At 46.4% G+C, this 18295-nt stretch overlaps 1 protein-coding gene and 1 long non-coding RNA gene across 3 annotated transcripts in view; both read right to left on the bottom strand.

Moving 5' to 3' along the window:
• Nucleotides 1-7430, bottom strand: part of PLXNA2 (plexin A2) — a 386922-nt gene extending 379492 nt beyond the window's left edge. For both annotated transcript variants that reach the window (XM_083444223.1, XM_083444224.1), the window contains exon 1: nucleotides 6837-7430. The gene's annotated coding sequence lies outside the window, so the exon portion shown is untranslated. The remainder of the gene's footprint in view (nucleotides 1-6836) is intronic.
• A 10196-nt stretch (nucleotides 7431-17626) lies between these two features.
• Nucleotides 17627-18295, bottom strand: part of LOC310679424 — a 92314-nt gene continuing 91645 nt past the window's right edge. The window contains exon 4 of the long non-coding RNA XR_014512245.1: nucleotides 17627-17709. This is a non-coding gene — a long non-coding RNA (uncharacterized lncRNA). The remainder of the gene's footprint in view (nucleotides 17710-18295) is intronic.

Raw genomic sequence — 18295 nt, 5'->3', positions numbered from 1 at the left:
TCTGGCTTCCAGAGTTCTCATTCTCACTGGTCATTAACCATTTGTGCAACATTATGAAGAATATTGGGTTGATTTTGCTTTCTTTCCTGGCCTTATCCCGGAAAGTTCACATGTAAAGGAGTCACTGAGGACTTCAGAGGTACTGAACACATGAAGCACCCGAACAGCATGAAATCATTGGTGGCAGGTGGAGAAAGGGCTGATGAATGCATGTGCTTCAAGAAAGATAAAGAACTGTTTTGGCCTTTGCTTTTTCCAAATGTCTAACAAATAGCAAAGGGGTTGCTATTTAATAATATGAAACATACACAGGATCTAAGGAGAGCAGCATTTGAACTCAGGTCCCCTGTGCAACCCATCTATTGAAACACACAAGCTGCTGACAGCATTCCACTGTTTCACTTCCACCATAGTTCACATTCACTCCAGTGTGCCTTATTGAGCAGCATCGTGCATGTGCCAAAACTTCACAGACCTCTCAACCTTCTGTGATCCTCCAAGTGTGGCTAATTGTCTCCAGATTGCACTGTTGGGGTCCCTGAGATCCCACTGTTCAAGGTTCCCCCAGCCAGCCCATTCCAACCCACGAAGAAAGCGGCCGACAAACAACACACCAGGCCATTTCTAAGATATGGACATTCTGAGCCAAGTGCCTTTTCTTTTCCCACTGCAGCAAGTCAGCAGTATTAGGCAGGAGGGAACCGGCAGCACACCTCATTTGCTTCTCCGCTCCCTTGGAGAACTGCCTCTGTGTGTGAGCATTGGATTGATGGCTTGTCTGACTTGGGCTCGCTATCGCTCTGCCTTTTAAGATGATCTGGCCTTTTTATAATGTTACTCCAATGCCTTTTATCTCCAGCCCTGAATGTAATTTTAGCCACAGCAAAGCAGGATTAAACTTTCATAACACGATACATTTATCTCTCTTTTCATATTTCCAGCCTCCACCTGCCACCCCCCTTCTGCCACCTCCACCCCCCAGTTCAATTTCAGCCCAAAGAGAAGCGTAGATTAAACTCAGAAACACGAGCTGGGCTCGATCAGATTGGAATGAGGGAGGCCAACGCTTTCCCAGAACCCCTCTGCTGGCATGCACCATCCCACAGAGATGCCAGCAGTATCCCCGTTTGCCAACAGAGTCAGGCCGCACTATATTCTCCCAGCCAATGAAGCACAAGGATGGGACCTAATTCAGGCAAAACAGCAAGCAGCGGAGCAGACATGGTGCAAGGTATATTGGATAAGAGAGAGAAAGGGAACGAAAGAGAGAGACCTCACAATTGACATCGGTTTTCTGGCTTGCTGCATTTTTATATTTCTGAGAGTCCTCCTAATGCTGTTTTACTAACATCTGTGGCTGTTCTCAGAGCTACATTCCAGCCACAGCAGGGGCGATAGAAAGATGGAACCATGCTGAGAAGATTCTGAAAGCAGGTCTCTCTCCCTGATAAAACGAGGGGAGAAAACATCAACCTGGTTCATGACCAGGAATGCTTTTCAAGTACTCAACTGCTCTTGCTCCCCCCCCCCATACTGCTACTGCCATTCACAGCTAGGACTTCGCAGGCCAGATGTATATCACATTTTAAGCACACAACTGCACAGGCATGCCTTGCTTTACCATATGATATACAGAAGAAAAAGACTGGGTGGTTTTTAGCAGATTCTGAACAGTGGCATGATCATAGCAGAGTGTCCCGCTCCCGGCACCACTACCACCCACCCACTGCTCTATACAAAAGCTCCTTTCCAGTATATCAACCTTTATCTGCAGGAGCCCCCCTCTAGTGGGGAAAAGTGGCACTGCAGGTTTCACAAACCATTCATGTGAAAATCGAAAAGATGAAAGTCACTGGAGAAAACTTTGGGATGTCTTGAGCACAGAGAAAAGGAAAAGGCAGGCGCATTTAAATAAACAAGAAGCTCAACAGAAAATCCAGAGCATTCTTAATCAGTGGCTCTGGTTTTTTTTGCCAAGCTCAGGAGTCCTTGGCTTGCGGCGCCCTGGAGTTTATTAGTGCAGCGTTGGGTCTTATGTCAAAATGGTATCAAGGAGAAGATGGATTGCAGGTCTGGCAGGAGCCATCTGCTTTAGAGAAGGAACCTTATTTTAAATAAATAAATAAATAAACAAATCCCACCCCACAACTAACTCCTGCTCATGCCAAAGTGGTTTGACAGGGAGATTTCTTTTTTCTTTTTCTTCCTTCTTTCCTCCCCCCCTTCCCTCCTTAACACTTCTGGATCTGAAAACGATGACAGAAAGAAGAAAAATTGGAAGCACTTGCCTCACCTCCCCATCATTAACATACATTTGACCTTGGAGCAAAACTGATACGCTGGGCAGAGACGGAATGATTCTGCACACAAACAACTCTCCTTATTTGTCTATGTGTCCTCAGATCCATCTCTGGGAGACAAGAGGGTGAAGGGCCTCCATTGAAGAGACTGGGGAGGGTTCAACTGTTTCAGAAAACTTCCCTGCAAAATGTTTGGCAGAGAAGAAGTCTTTGGATCATACGTCAGCACCCTCCCTCTCATCACACTTCATAGGCTATATATAGCACAGGGGGGTGTAACCTGTGGTCCCTTCCAGACATTGCCAAACTCCAGTTCCCATCATCCCTAACCATGGGGCTGGTGGAGCTTGGGGAAACATCTTACAGTTTATTTTTTTAGCTGCATTGGATGAACTTGCCCATAAAACACGTTAGGCAGCAGCCTGTACCTGCCAAGTAGAATACACTGCCTTGATCCTCTTTCTGTTCTGATGTTATTATCATCGAAGCTTTCCAGAAATCTCTTTTCAAAGGACAAAGAACTTTCTTTCCTTTGCCTCAGCCTCTGAGGCTTTAAGTTTCACAGGCACTAATTTGGGGTCATGTAGGGGAGGGCTGGGAATACAAACCACATCAAGACAGTGCCCTGTTCTATGAAGGGATCCCTCACTGAGAGGAGCGGTGGGCCTAACTTGACCATCTACAGGGCTCTTATTGGATAGGATGGACACTGTCATCAATAATGGTGGAACTCTGAGAAGCAGCCCCCTCTTCCTCTATTCATCCTTCTCTTCCTTTTGTAAGCGCCCTGGCCTGCCAGCCAAGCTGGTTAAGAGATTAACACTCTTAAAACCACATTTACTCTAATTAGCCATGAAATCTTTGTAACTAAGTGAAAAAATGTTTCCCTTGAGGGAGTTTTGTCCATTCACCACTGTTTGAATTGGGAGAAGGGGTGGGGGTGGGGAGGGAGAATACCAGGAGGGAGCAAAATAAAATAAAATAAAATAAAATAAGATCAGATCTAATGAATTAATAACAGAATGCCCAAGGGGGTAAGCAGGCTTTGGCTATCAAATACAGGCACCTGGGATGAAGGAAGGAGAGGGAAATGAGGGTGTGTGGGGGGGCTTCTTTTGTAGGCTTCCCCCTCCTTCCCAGGCCTGGCTAAATGGATGGTTGTGAATTATTTCTAGTTAACAGACTGTAACACAATGCGTGGGTCTCTTTATGATTTGGTTAGTAGCTTGGCTAGCAATTCCTGGTTTTCCCATTTGTAGTGATGGACAGAAGTACATTGTACCCCCCGGCTACGCGTGTAGACAGCTGTGCGCAGCTACACGAAGAGACAGCTGGGTGAGGGGGTAAAGCGTAAGAATGAAGGGCCCCGTGCTGAATTGTTTAAATATGATTTTTACCGAGGCAGAAAGGGGAGGGGTGGTGCTGAAAGGTTTGCAAAGAGGAAGGGGGAAGGGGGAGAGAACCTCGCCGCAACTTAGAGCCATAAATATTTCATATCAGCAGAATAAGGACGATTATATTCCTGCCAGCGCCTTTCTTGTGTATTTTAAACATGTCACCGCCTTCCACTCTCTCTCTCCCTCTGTTTGTGTGTTTCTTGTAACGTGCCCATGAAATAAAGATTAGCTGAATAATCAAGAGTGTTTGGAAATGGGGGAAAGGGCCTGTCTCAAGAGCACCCACTGGCTCAGGTTGGGAGAGAGGCGGGGAGCTATTATTATTATTATTATTATTATTATTATTATTATTATTATTATTATTATTATTACTGCTGCTACCATTATTCTTTTATGGATGCCTGACAGGCAAAGGAATAAAATGTTCCAGGGACTGAATGGAAATATCAGAAGAGAGAAAGCAGGAGGACACATCCCTACTAGTTCAGTTGCTTAGAATTAGATGGGCAGGTAGACTGGCAAAATGGTGTTTGCAAAAAGAGTGAACTTTTAGCACACATTGATCCAGGACAAGAGTTAAAGTGTGAGTGGAAACAGCAGAGTAATACTTTATTTTTGCCAGTGGAGGATGACAGCCTTTTGGATGCTACTGAGGAGATAGTTCTCTTTGGGAACAGTTGTGAAAGTGGGCAGAAACAGACAGTCATGTGTACCTGCAGTTATGAAGTTCTGGGTTGCGGGGCGGGGGGGGGGGATCACTCACATGAATAACTTTCCTTGGTGCACCAGAATACTACAGGGAGTTTTGGCTAAACATGCAAATTACTTGCACCATGGCTTTGTGGAGTTTTGCATGTTGGCATCCAAATGACTTCCCTAGAGTTGTTTGCAACTTTCTCAGTGCAAGTCCCAAAACACTGCAATGGAACATGAGGGATGCCTATAGCCTGAAAGCAGCAAAAAAAAACTTTTGAAGCCTTCAAGAAACCTTGCAACCAAGCAGAAAGTTCTTCATTGCTCCTTTCAGCACAGGGGGTTTCAGATTACAGGAGACACCTTTGAAAAACCCTGTGGTCCCTGTGTCTCCACCACAAAACCCATTCCAAATGCCATTTCCATTTTGCTGCACTGCAAGCCAATTTGTCCTGTGTTAAATGTAATTTTGCCAAACAGAGAGAGCCAAAGGCAGGGAAACATTTATTCTGTACCATCAGAGTGATTGGAACTGCTGGATTTGTTTGTTTAAATTTTGTATTCTAGGAAATTCATATTCTTCAGCTGAGGAGTTCAGAAGATTACAGGGTTAAAGAGAAGTATCAGGCAGGGTTAGATCAGGGATGAGGGGTGTGTGTGTCAAGAGAGAAAGGAAGTGTCTATTACATTTCTGGAATTTGTTCAGATTCTGAAACAGAATCTGTTACCTCTTTCCACAGCACAAACCTCTTTTAAGTTGTGCTGGGATGGGGTGACTCAACAAATAAATACACTGAAAATAGTGATTCAGGGAATGGCGAATAAATAGGGGTTGCCTTCATCTTCTTGCAGTGGGTCCATAGGAGGAAGGAATCACTTTTTTGCTACTATGTTCCATTTCAAGACCCACACTGCACGAAACTTTCAACTGTATATTACTTCCCAAGTCTACACAGGTTGTTTTCATTCAGTTTTAACAGAATGATACCAAAACACTGTGTTATAAAAAGTCTGCAGGTTCATGGAGGGAGGGAGGAGCTGGCCAAGGGGGATACCAAGGAAATGAAGTGTTGAAGGTATTGACGTTGCAGGATTTGAATGGCGTTTGGTCTTTGCTGAATAGTTATATCAGTCTCCTGACCATAGAAAAAAGTAGGTCATTGACTTAACTTGGTGGAACGATGTAATCAATGAGGCAGCCCAGTCAATGAGAGCTCATAACCCACAATCAGTCAGAGCTGCTAAAGTGACCCATTTTACTGACAAGTTACACAAATCCTGGGAGAACGCTTGTAAACACAAGGGGGGGGGGGCATTCACAGGGTAAGTTCCAATGCTGACCATACTCAGAGTAGACGTGTTGAAATGATTGGGCATAACTTTAGTCCATTGGTTTCAATGGTCTACTAATTGGATGTATCCCTTATTATTCCCTCCTCACCTGCAGAATTCCCAAACCAAAGCAGATCCTATCACTTTCCTTACCATGCAAACTCCTTCTCTGTTCACTGTGGTTCCGTGGACTTCATCATCTAACTGGGAGTTATTGTGACAGCACTTAACAACCCACAGTCTCTAGAAACACGAAGTTTTGTAGCGAGCCACACTGCAAAAGAGGGTCCCAGAGAGGCTGGTACCCGCATTATAAGGAGGAATGCAACAGACAGAAAAGCTTCAGCGGTGGGATATTCTATTAAGCAAGCAACTTTGGGTTTGGGGGGGGGGGGGAGATCACCATCTCTGCAGGGTTTGAACCATGGGTACAAAGTCATACCAACCGCCCCCCCCCCCAAGCTGCTGGGACACTGGGAGAGACGTTTCCAAAGGGAAATCGAAACCACTTCCAAGTCTCTCTCGGTGGGAACTTTTCTTCGGGAGGGTGAACCTGTTTGCTTCTTCCAGCGCACTTGCCTCCGCCAAACGCGGAGCGGGCTTCCGGAAGGAGCAGCAGAATCCCGAAGAGATCGAGCCCGTTTGGAAGCAGCGATCCCAGAGATCTGGGGAGCGACCTCCTGCCGCCATCGACGGCCCGAGGGGAGTGGGCTCCAGAGACGCACCTGTCTTGCGTCCTCACGGCTAGAAAGGCAAACCCCCGAGCCACCCTTCCCGCCAAGGGAGAAGCGCCTGGACGGCTTGCAATCCTCTACATGCAGCAACACCCCGCTTCCAACCTGGGAGCGAGTCCCGCGGAAGTCCACGGGGAGCGGGCACGGCGACTAGGATCGCGCTGTCAAGAGAGGCGACACTTCTCCCCCCCCCCCTCCGCCGCGACGGCGGGAAAGTGGCTGGTGAGCCACCACCACCATCATATTTAACATAAACCCGGCGAGAATCGATAAGGAAAGCAGACTGCCCTGCTGCGCTCCAGAGCGAGCCGAGCGGGGCGGGAACCAGGTGCTGGCGGGCAAGGCGCGGGCTCCGCGGTGGGCAGCCTTCGCGGACTTACCCAGGCTCCAGAAGGACTCTTTCGCCTCGCCGCTCCCCGGGCGCTCCCCGTCGCCCTCTCCCTCCTCGGAATTACGGCGAGGTAATCCACACACAGCCCGGCTTCATGAAACCCCCGGCGAGCCTGGCATGGATCTGTATTCCGAAAGTCGCGCGGCGGCTCCTCCTGCCTGACGGAGCCGCTGCCTGCCGCCCCTCCGGCACTCAGTCCGCGCGTCAGTCAGTCAGTCAGTCAGTCAGTCATTCCGCGGCAGCAGCCCGGCGCGCGCCTCGCCCGCTTGTTGTGCCCGAGATGCGGTGCCCGAGGCTGCTTCCCGCTCGTCTGGCTGGCGGGGCTTGGCCACCTCAGGGATCCGTTCGGACTCCGGGCTGGCATCAGCGAGCCCCGGCAGGCTTCCCCTTGGCGGCGGCTGGCTGGCTGGCTGGCTGGCTGGCTAGGGCTGCCTTGCCTCGCCTGCCTCACGCTGTCATTTCCTTCATGGATGTGGCTCGGCGTTTCCCTCTCGCTCCCGCCCACCCTCTCTCTCTCCCTCACGCTCGCTCACTCCGCGCGCTTCGCTCTCGCTCGCTTTCTGCCAGTACCACAGGAGCTAGACTGGCACGGCGCTCCTTCTCCCTCCCTCCCTCCTCTCTCCATCACCAGCAGCCTGCCCGCGAAAGCCGGCCTCCTTGCATTACCATGGAGCTCATTAACATACAGGCACCGGGGATTAACCCTTCCCCGGCCAGCGCCCACAGATCCCAGGCCTGCCCCAATTTGCTGCAGTCTTTGGAACTCCCCCCACGCCCGCTTCTCTCTCCCTCTTCCTGTCTCCTCGGCAACGTCAGAGCAAAGCAAAATCAAGGAATCCGTCGGAGGGAGGGGGGAGATTTTGGCTGGATCGGGAAGGAACGGGGATGATTTTTTGGGGGGTGGGCGTGTGTGGAAGCAGGTATATGTTTTGGAATAGATCCGCAGCCGGGGTTGTCGCCCCCCCCCCATTCATCCACAGCAAGGATGCTACCTGTCAAGGGGGTGGGTGGGGGTCCTCGCTGGCTCCTAAGGGAAGGGAGTGGAGGGGCGGGGGAGGGAGCAGAAAGCCAAACTCCAGCGGAAAAGCAACAGAATTCAGAGCTCAAGAGGAAGAATCGGGGTGGTTGGCACCGGCTCTTGCGTCCGAGGCTAGCGGGCGAAAGAGGGGACGGCAAGGCAGCCTGAAGAAGGGGAAGTGGGCTCAGGGGGCTCAATCCCAGAGCCGCGCGAGCTGGGCCAGGTAAAAACAAGCGCACAGGTGCGTTGCCACAGGTGGGACATCATCCTGGGGATGGAGGGAGGGGATGGGGACCTCCCTCTCTCCTTCACTCTTCTCCTTGTCCCCCCACCCATACCACCAAAAGGTTTGCAGCAAGTGCCCCCGGGAGGCGGGCTCCCAAGTAAGTGACCGCAGGATCGCAGCCTTCAAATAAAAAGGAAAAAAAAGGGTGGTCCTAGCTCTTCCTTCCGGCCTGTTGCACATTATGCTGAAAGTCTCTCGGGAGAGAGTTTTGCGATTATGGAATGTAGGGTTCAGGGTTTCCGTATAGGCGAGTGTCAAGCTAAGCTATGACAGCGTGTCATATTCGATGTGTATCAATTCAGGAAATTCCTGTGCGGAAATCAGGAAACACAGACACACCTGGGAGTGCAAAGGTGCGGCGGGTAGGTGCAATATAACACGGGGAAATAGTATTTTCCCACCAGATTTCTAGGCAGGGGAAGCAGAGAAATGAACAGGGCAAGGTGATGCATGCTTACTCAGAAGTAAGCCTCCCTCCCTAATAAAGTGGGCACAGGAGTGCCGCAGAAGAAAGCTAACACATTTTAACTACAGACGTTTGTCCGTTTCCTTCAAAATATTGCTAGAAATCCATCTTTCTATACAGGAAATGTAGGTAGTGATTGGTCTAGTACTATGACAAGTGCTGCAAGCCTTTTCAGTGGTGGCCCCTCTCCCACCAAGAACTCCCACCCTCCTGAGGCCCCCTTTCTTAACTGTAAAGTTGATAGCTTTAGGGTGGTTAAGACCCACCTTTTTCAGAGGACGTTTGGAGGAGGAGACAACTCAATTAGTTGTTACTGCTGCTATTAATAAATCGCAATGTAGCGAATTATTGTTGAGTTGCTGTATGGAATATTTTAAGGGCTGTGTTATTTTATGGAGTTTTATGTATTGTTTTTATCTTAGTTGACTTTGTCTTAAAGGGCCCAGTGGCTTGTGCAGCAGGCAGGTTATAAATAATCTAAGTAAGTAAGTAATTATCTAGGAAGAGGGGATTCTTATTCTTTTAAAAGAAAGGCAGGATCTAAATATATTCACTAACAATCTCTGAACATGGGAATTGGGAGTGGGCAGTGAGGAATCTGCTGGTATACCCCAAAAGACATTTTGATTGCAGATGACTCTTCAGTGATCTTTTTGGTTGGAAATGGGAAGAAATGTAACATACGCAAGGCAAATCATCACTGGAACTACAGTGGCACCTCGGGTTAAGAACTTAATTCGTTCTTGGGCCTTCCGCTGCCACTGCACCGCCACTGCGAGATTTCTGTTCTCATCCTGAAACAAAGTTCTTAACCCGAGGTACTATTTCTGGGGTAGCGGAGTCTGTAACCTGAAGCATCTGTAATCTGAAGCATCTCTAACCCGAGGTACCACTGTACCTGCCTAGGAAATTTGTGCTGTATCTTTTCCTTCACTGAGTGAGCAATCGGTTGGAACAGAACAGCTGCAGGAATGCCTTGAATCTGTGTAGGACTGTGCATGTGCAAGAGTGTGCAAGAGAGGTCAGCCCCCAGTCTTGCACCATTACCCCAATGAAAAGCACATCCAAATTACACATATTGCTGTGGGGAGGGGGAACCATACAACAAAACATGATGCGATCTGAAGTTTTCACACTACAGTTTTCCTGCACCATAATTGTGGAAGCTGATTCCATATTGGGTATACAGTGGTATCTCGGGTTACATACGCTTCAGGTTACAGACTCCGCTAACCCAGAAATAGTACCTCGGGTTAAGAACTTTGCTTCAGGATGAGAACAGAAATTGCGCAGTGGCAGCACAGCAGCAGCAGCAGCAGCAGGAGGAGGCCCCATTAGCTAAAGTGGTGCTTCAGGTTAAGAACAGTTTCAGGTTAAGAATGGACTTCCGGAACGAATTAAGTACATAACCAGAGGTACCACTGTAGTTACCCACTCCTTCCATGTACAGAAGCCAACAGGCTGGCAGCTGTGTCTTACCTCACCTCTGGTGATAGGACAGTGCACCTGAGGATAGTAGGCTGGCTTAGGGGATGCAAGTCAAGTTGTGTGGCATACAAAGCTCCACCCTCTCTTAAGACTTTACTGCTGTCCCCCACTTCGCAGCATCTGCTGCCTGGTGCTTCTACTGAAGGGACCTCCATGTATTCAGTGGTCCTTTTGTACACAATGTGATCAAATGACACATGCACGCAGTGTGCAGAGAGATGCTTTGTGTGTACCACTTGCACTTGTGTAGATTTTGTGCATAAGATCACATGAAGGCTGAGAGGAGGAGCTAGAAGTTAAGACCCTGCTTCCTCTTCTATGCATTCATGTATTCTGTGAACTGCCATGAGACCTCCGGGTATAGGGCAGTATATTATTATTATTATTATTATTATTATTATTATTATTATTATTGAAGAAGAATTCAGTACCAGATGTCATGCTGTCTGAACAATGTTTGCCCAAAGGGGCTGAATCATATCCTTGGTGTTCAGATCCTGCCTACTGTGTTCTTCTTGTCCAAGCCAAGCTATGAAGGGGGTTCTATTTCCTTGTCTCCAGCCTTTGTCTGACATAGTTCCATATATATGTATGTCCCAGGATTTGGGCTGAAGAGGAGCGCCTTCATCATTTTGGCTTTTGTGTCAAATCTTAAAGCTGACACTAAGTTCTGATACAATAATGGCTATGTTCATCGGGCTGGATGATAAACTAAAGTTGAAACTCAACAAGATGGAGGGGTTGTGGGTTGGTGGTTCTTGTGTTGAGGAATTGGGTAGATAGCCTGCAGTGGATGGGGCTCATGGATCCAGCATGTTTCTGCAGACCGAAGTAGCTATTTCCAGCTATGACTAGTTTGCCAGCTATGGTTGTTTTGGGACCTGGACTACCAAGACTCTGTAATCCATGCTCTGCTAACTCCCTCATCTGATTGCTTTAATGTAAGGCTTCCCTTGACATTTTTGGTGCCAGTTAAAGACGGAGCTCCACATTAGGGATGGAATATTCTGTCAATTTCAGTTCTCTCGGTTTCTCATTTTCCCCGGTCTTAAATTCAGTTATCCACATTTTGCAGCAATTTGCATTTTTTTAAACAGCAAATCCTCCAGACAATCTATCAGTGTTTTAGTGTAAATTTCCCCCCAATAAACACATTTTTCATGCAGTTTCCCCATATGCATTTTTGTATGTTATTTTCACCAATATCTTCATTGTTAATGCAGTCTTTCCCCTAATATGTAGTATGCATTTTTGTACACATCCCTTGGTAGGAGGACTGCATCACAAAATCTGGATAACTGCAAATTTTCAAGAACACTTGTGTTTCAGTTCACATACTGTTTTGGAAATTTGATAGATCCAACTATAAGTGCATACTGAATCAAATTTCTCCTCTCTTCCTACTCTTCACCCAGGCCTTTGGTGAAAATTTCTTTTACAAGTCCAGCAGTAAATTGATGAGGGTTGTCCTCTGCACTGATCATATGGTTTGTTTTAAGCTGTTTTAAAATTGTTAGTTAAGAATTCATTGTTTTAATGAATTGATGCCTGTGCTGTAAATTGCTCTGGGATCATAATTGATGAAGGGCAGTTTAGAAATTGAATTAGAAATAAAATAATGAATGGTGAAGTATGCTTTGTTAATCATCATCATAATTTTTATCTCAGCCTTCTGCCAAGCAGCTCGGAGAAGCATCCCTGGGGGTTATTCTGCTGATCCTCACAACAACCTTGTGAGGTAGAATAGACTGAGATGGTGGATTGACTCAGCTTTATGAGTGACCAGGGAAGTAAACTTGGGTACTTCTGGTTCAAACATACCATTCTATCCACTACATCACACTGGCTCTCTCAAAATTCCTGGCATTGAGTCATCACAAATTATCTGCTTAGCCAGAAGCTTTGGGCTCAATTAGAGGGAGATTTAAAGACTAGAGCAAGTCCAGCAAACATTCAGTATGAATCCCAACAGTCCTGTTATTTATTATAGTTATAAAAAGGCTGTAGTACAGGGTCTGTCATGGCAGCCTCCATGCCAGAACAAGAGAATAATGTCTCCTTGCTCCAATGCTGCTTGCACCCAGGTCTATGCTGCACATTGGTAGAGCAGCTGACATTAGTATTGGTTGACACACTTTTTTTTTTACTCAGAATAGTTCTACTGTTCTTTCCATGTCAGAAGACAGGGGAGCACTGTTTTTATTTAAAATGGGCTACATGAGCACAAACCCTCTCCACATGCTTAGGCAGTGTGTGTGTGTGTGTGTGTGTGTGTGTGTGTGTGTGTAACACTCACCCTTTAAATAATTTAAAAACCAAATCTTTTTAATGCTTTCATAAAGCTGAGCATGCTCGAGAAGATGTTACAGGTACTGTCCAGTAGGTGCTGATATTCCAAACAGTACCACCTTTTACAACTGATATTTAAGCTGGGGAAAACATTGCATTTTCTCAGTGGCAAAATAGTACAGTGTAGAGGTTTGTGCTTTTTTTAAACCATCCTTCATCGGATGATGCCAGGGCAGGTGGAAGTCCTAGCACAGGGCTTTTGCTGATGGGAATGGTTGGATGAATCCCACCTAGAGGGTTCTAACTAAGAAATACACTGTAAAAAAAGACTTAAGACAACAGAGTTGAGAGAAAGCAGAAAGTGTTTTAACAGTACAATTCTCTGCCCACCAAGTTCAATGAGACTTTACTCCTTCACAAGTAGGTGTGCATGGTATTGCAGCCTAAAATAAAAACTAAAAATGTCAAAGAACACCTAAAAGGTCTGGGAGAACAAGGATGTTTTTATCTCATGCCTTAAAGGCTGCAAGGAAAATGCCAAGCAAATCTCCTTGGGGAGTGAGTTCTGTAAACAGTGCCACAGCAAAAAGAGATAGGCCCTTTTTCAGGTTACCACCTGTCTCACCTCTGAGGGCAGTGGCACCTAGAGCAGTGTCAGAAAGATGACATTTGCATGGGAGAAAGGATACTTTGTCCCAAAGCAGGGGTAGACCATCCCATTTTGGCTCCTGATGCAAAATGGAGATGTGCCGCCACCGCCAAAGCTTCATTTACCAGGGTCATGAGGCTGTGGCAGCGACTTCTGGACTCCCCAAGGATCTCATGAGATTTCATGGGGCTCTCACAATATCACCATGGAACCTGGAAACCATTGCTGCAGCCACTTCTCTGGTGGTGGCAGGGACACCCATGGTGGCACCCCTTGGATTCTGCTGCCTGAGGCAGCTGCCTCAGTCTGCCATCCAGGCAGGCCGCGTCCAAAACCATAAGAGCTTTATGTTGGCTGGAACTGATTGGCATCCAATGCCATCTGGAGGACCACCGATTCTCTGTTGCTGCCTTATGTGGTGCTCTTTCCCCACAGAAAACATCTATAGTACTCTACAGTCTCCTACTGTTTGAGATTGGCAGCATAAGCATGGGAGAAGTGCCACCAGTGCTTAGTTCATCATTTGTGGCAAGGAACATTGCTGTGGGCCACACTGCATTTGTCCCCCACCCCCATATGAAGCAGCTGCAAATGTTCCTGGCAGAGCACTATAGTGTGCAGTCTGAAGAATGGAAGTTGTTCCTGGAGAAGACAGGCACCATTTTCTCGCAGGCTACCCATACCAACAACAGAAAACCAGTAGTGTGGGCTACTTAGTTGCAAAGCACTGTGCATGGATTTTTGCAAGCTACTGATCGACAGTGCCTAGAAATCTCCTTTCAGCCCAGGAAACATCAGTGCCTCACATCTAATGTAAATTGTGGGGCAGGTGGACATGCCTTGGCCAAAACGATCTTATGGGCCAATTAGTCTGGTGGGTCTAATTAGGCCAGTGGGATGGAGGTTCCCCATTGCTGAGCTATGGGATCAAGGAGTAAGCCTCTGCCGCATGCAGATGTACACACCCAGCAGGAGCATATGCAACCTCTCAAATAAGTGCTTTGTATGCTTAGCCCGACATCTCTGTGGCTCTTGCCCTATTTCCCCAAGGCATGACAATGATTTGGCTATGTGGTGAACCCACTCATCTGTCACTCTTACAGCCAGCACTTTCAAATGTTTCTTTTTAAAAAACCAACCTGGTTGAAAAAAATAACTCCAACATGGGATGCATGAATCAGTTATGAGATGCAGTCAAGACAGGACTTGCTTCAATAAAGCTTTAAAACGATGTCCTCAAGCTATCACACACAACCACTAAATTATCAGTCCGCAGTAAAAACTTTTAGTTGCTACCAACGTAAGCTGCATTTGAGCAGGTGATTACAAGTTAATGGTTCTAAAACCACTTATGATCTGGTGAGCTATACTCCTTGCTGAGTTGCTATCCTATACATCAGAAATAAGCCCCATTCAGTTCAATAGCCCTCACTTGTTTGTGAGTGTAGGGTTGCCTCCTTTATTTCCTATGAAACATGATTCCTTGACATTTTTATTTTGAGGAAAGGCTGCATTCTGCCCCCTCCAAAATAAAACCTTTTAAGTGACTCACCTTAAAAAAAAACTCTTATCCTTGAAAAAGTTAAAGACAATTTTGTCAAAAAAGAGGCACTTTTTTTGTCAAAAAAGAGGCACAAAAAAGAGACCTCCCTTCCAATTGCATTTCAGTGAGGACATTGTGCAGCACAACTGTATTTTCTTTTCTTTTCTTTTTTTAAAAATCCTAGCCAAATTTTCTCCCAGTTTGTATATCCCTTTTCTACAGGGTCATCCACCGAAACTGATTTCCAATAGGTTAACCACAAACAAAAGGAAGTATCTCTTCCCTCTCAACACATAATTAACTTAGAGAATTCATTACCACAACACGGTCCTAGTCATTAGTTTAGTTGGCTTTTTAGAGAGATTAGACAAATTAATGGAGGATAAGTCTATCAATGGAGGATAAGTCTGGATGAATTTTGGGTCTGCTCCAACAAGGCATTTCTCAAGGTTCTTAAGTGGTGCTATCAGGTATGGTGTACAAAGGTATGACTGTTCGGTTTAAGCACTCTAGTGACACCTTAAACATCATCAGATTTATTATGGCATAAGATTTCATGGACTAGGATTGAGTTTTATCCACACACGTACACACTTAACAGTGGTGTCAAATGGCTATGAAATGCAAATACAGCAAATACACTTGGTTTCACTGTTTTACATTTTCCTCTATAGCTGTGTATGTACCCAGCATAGTATAGAGGCAATAATGTTGTACTGTGTCTGGGAGAGACCAGGTTCTAATCTCTACACAGCCATGAAGCCCACTGGTGACCTTGAGACTGTCACCATTTCTTACCTTTTTGCTACAACAGACTAACAGTTACCCCTCTGGAAGTTGTTCAGTGTGGTAGTGCAGAAACATTGCAATACAGTGGATGCTTGGGTTGTGAACGTGATCTGTGCAGGATGAACGTTTGCAACCCGCAGTGTTCACAACCTGCAGCTGTGTGTCTGCGCACGCGTGTGTTGCGATTCAGCACTTCTGCACATGTGCAAAGTGCGATTTAGCGCTTCTGCGCATGTGTGACTGCAGAAACCTGGAAGTAACCCGTTCCAGTACTTCCATGTTTCGGGGGTCCATAACCCTAAAAAACACAACCTGAAGCGCCTGTAACTCAAGGTATGACTGTACCACGAAATTGGGAAAGGTCGTCCTTCTCCTCTCCATTGGACATCCAAGACTCACCACTCACAGGAGAGTTAGGCTGTGCAGACATTCTGACAGTCTGTATGCTCAATAGTGCCAATGGTAGGCCTTTCAAGTCTATGAATCTACTGCTTCCCTGGGCCAAGACAGTCACTATTCAGGACATTTTCACAAGTGAAAGTCAAAGTGCCTTTTAGGGTTTCTTATGCAGTTTGTGTACACATTTGTGAAGCTTTGCAACCCATGCACAAGTTTTCAGAGTGTGCGAAGGTTCAGGGGTGGACTTCAGTCTTTCAAATTTCAGTGGCACCCTGTGTGAGCCCAAAATTCAGTGTCTTCTCTCCTCTTTCCTTCTGTTCTGCGCAGTTCACTATGTTTTAGTTGGCAGTGCCCTGCAGCATCCCCTGGCTTGGTGCCCAGTGTGGTGGAACAAGTCACGCTACCCTACATCAAGTTACATTCTCATTTCAATCTTCATGAGCTTTTGGTATCACCTCTGAACAGATGCCCTCTGCCTCAAGTGCAATATTGGTTTCCCATCCACCATGAATACCACTATATTTCTAAAACTAGGCCAAGTGTGGAAAATTCCTCAGCATGACTAGCTATAAGGCACTAAAGGAGATGTCTCCCTTGTGAAGAAAGGCAATGTGAATCAGATAGGACAGTGCTGATATCATTATCAAAGGTTTGGCAGTGATAAGCAAAGTGATTTTTAAGGCACTCCCTCGAATACCAATATGCTACTGTGGCTACTTGGTGCACGCCTATAATTGATACCACCAACTGCTTGGAGACTTGAATTTCCCCATCACAATTTTATTGAATTTAGTTCTTCAAGCAGTCTCCCTCCTGATGATAATATTATTTTATCATCATCACCACCATCACCTATTTATATAGCACATTTGGAATGTGCTAAGAACTTTCCTTCCTATATATTGGGGGGGGGGGAATAATGTTAAAGTTTGAGGCCCACATTCTATTATGTGAAGCTGCTCAGGAGCCACAGGCCAGTGGTGGGCGGGGCCAGAGGAAGAAATGGGTGGAGCAAGAGATATAAATTTTACCTTTTTTCAGTACAGTCATACCTCGGGCTGCGAACGTGATCCATGCAGGAGGCATGTTTGCAACCTGCAGCGTTCGCAGCCTGAAGTGCTGTGTCTGTGCACACATGTGATGCGATTCGGCATTTCTGCGCATGCACATGATGTCATTTTGCGCTTCTGCGCATGAGCGAGCACCAAAACCCAGAAGTAACCCATTCTGGTACTTCCTGGTCTGGTGCGGTCCGCAACCCAAAAATGCACAACCCACAGCATTTGTAACCCAAGGTATGACTGTAGTTCCTTCACAACCACACTCTTCCCTATCCTCTGCCTAGGCAAGCAAGAAACATGATCAGAGTTCAAGGACATATTCAAACCAGGCAAAAACAGTCCAAGCAGAGCTGGTGTGGCTTGGGAGGCTGTGTGATCTGTGGAGTATCCCAAGGGCCAGGTGGAGAGGCCTGGAAGGAGGGCTGCACTTGGTCTGTAGGCCTGAGGGTCCCCAACTCTGCTATACATTACTGCAGTAATTCTAACAAAGGCTGTATGTCAGGCCACTATCATTATCCCCATATGGAGTCTGACAGAATTAGTGGCTTGCCTACGGCTATCCAATGAGTTTGTAACTTAAGCAATATGGTACTCCAGTGCTGTAAACACTGGCGTACACTGGCTACATCATGTCAAATGTTAGCTGGCCTTCAGGTGATAGCCAAAGCAGCAAATGTTGGTCAGTCGTCTGAAGTGCAACATGTATTTATGTTCTATTCAGAAATGTATAAGGGCATTTTTTTCTTATATAGATGTTATTTGGTGGTGAAGTCCTCTTACCTGTATGCAACTCTTCTAAGGGGAAGAGTGGGATGAGATAAGGTGCAGCGGCAGCAAGGAACAAAGGAGATCTTCACCGGATAGAAAACAGTGTCTGTGAGGAGGAAGGAAGGCAGGGCAAATTATGAACACATGCATGCACGCATATAGGCTGATGGAATGAGACATGGGCAGCACTAGAGTTCAGCAGGGTCAGGCAAGTGCTGGGTCCTGCTTCTGGCTTCATCAGACACCCAGAGCAAATTGAAGGACTCAATTTTCCCAGAGTCCTCTGGGGGAGGACAACGATGGAGGAACCCACCCAGATCACTCTGAGCTTCCCTTAAGGGAAATTAATGATTGACATCTTGCCCAAGGATTGGTCTATTGCGTAAGGAATTCCAAAGTCCTGGAGCCCAGTCCTGGGAAGAAGCCATTTTAAGGGGGTTTAAGCAATTGTCCTTGTGGAGTCAACACTTTGGGCTTTCCTTACATACTCATGTCACACTCCTGCTTTTAACCTAAAACCCTGGGACTCTATACAGTTGCATTACAAAATCTGGGGTTTTTTTTTGGGGGGGGTAGAGTTTTTTCTCTCTACGTGTCAAATCACAGCCAAATCACATCAAAAAAAGACAATAAAAATAAAAAGATTGCTTTGTTCCATTAAGCTTAAAGTCTTAATGTAAGGTGAGAAACAA

Source organism: Podarcis tiliguerta (assembly GCF_965153285.1).
Source record: "Podarcis tiliguerta genome assembly, chromosome: 6".
Lineage (NCBI taxonomy): Eukaryota > Metazoa > Chordata > Lepidosauria > Squamata > Lacertidae > Podarcis > Podarcis tiliguerta.
The sequence above is the reverse complement of the archived record's forward strand: the minus strand, read 5'-3'. Positions and strand labels throughout refer to the sequence as shown.